Source organism: Morone saxatilis, unplaced genomic scaffold, assembly GCF_004916995.1.
Source record: "Morone saxatilis isolate NCDOM2014 unplaced genomic scaffold, NCSU_SB_2.0 Contig9, whole genome shotgun sequence".
In the NCBI taxonomy this organism is placed as follows: domain Eukaryota; kingdom Metazoa; phylum Chordata; class Actinopteri; family Moronidae; genus Morone; species Morone saxatilis.
The window spans coordinates 19,755,776-19,757,111 of record NW_023340268.1 but is presented as its reverse complement, the minus strand read 5'-3'; positions in this window follow the sequence as shown (position 1 = coordinate 19,757,111).

Sequence of the window (1,336 nt, the reverse complement as noted above, 5' to 3'; positions counted from 1 at the left end):
CGCTCATTTGCCATCGCTGATGTCGCTTGACAGGCGTTACAGATGCCAGATGATTCTTGGTTGTTCATTTATTAAGTTCTATTCCTCTCTTTAAATAAATTGAATTCAAAGTAGTTTATATGAGTGCAATAACAGGGTTAGCTCCACCCATAATTCTATAGAGAGAAAAACACAGTTAAGTAATTACTGTGGTTGCATCTTACAAGAGTTTTTCGGTGGCTTTTGAGCCCCTCATGACTTTTTACAAAACTTTATGCACCAGTAATTGAGACACGCAGCATATTCATCCTCCTAATAAAAGCGCAGTGAAGTAGTGAAGAATGTACCTTAACGTAAAAGTACAACCAAATATAAGTAACAAAGAGTACTACTCATTTAGGCAACAGAATGCCTAATTGCTCATTCTGCTAATCTACCAAGTCCAATAATATATTGCTCACACTACCAAATAATTCACCATCCCAGCACCATTAATTGAATTAATGTAGGGTTCTGTCGAGGTGAGGACGGTTAATTAAAAACAAAGCGATTGCTAAACTGTACTTAAAACTTTCCAACCAGTCGGACAGTTTCCTGTGTGTGTATAATCGACAGACCTCAATGTAGAACAGATTGTTTTTGCTGTAACCTGAGTAACTAAGTTTAGATATAATCAAAAATCTCTGCTGTTGGTCTTTTTGGTGTATTTGCTGCGCCCTTTAAAGCAGCTGCGATGAATTAACAGTTTTGTGACTTAGACGCACAATATTCTTTACAGAGACTTGAGCAACAAATTGGGCATTAAAAGGAACCAACAACTCACGCTGAGTTTAGGTCGCTTTTATCAGATCGTTCAGAGTTTGTTCAAGATTAGTTACACCGATAGAATCCTTCAATAAATATACAGTTAACTCATGGGAGTGCCTAAAGTTTCTGTACTTGGGACCAGGGATGCATAGTTATACTTATATAATATGCGTCCCTCAATTACGCAACATTATTAGGAATCACTCTATTAACCTTCCATTGCCTATGCAGATGATACGCGTTTCTATATCTATCAATCAAGCGCTGATGAAATTAACTTCAATTATCTAAATTTCATCGATGTCTTTAAAAGGGCACTAACATCCTGGGATGCAGCTGCCAATTTTCTGACTGTTAAACTCAAGAAAAAAAACGACCAATCTTAATACTTGGCCCAAAAAACCTCAGAGACTCACTTTCTACAAGAGTACATAGCTTACTCTAGATGCATTACCATTGGCCTCTTAGTTGCCATTGTACAAGGAATCATTGGGAGTGTAGGTTCTTTCTGATCAGGGACTTGTCATTTAACTCCCATATAAAGCAGGAT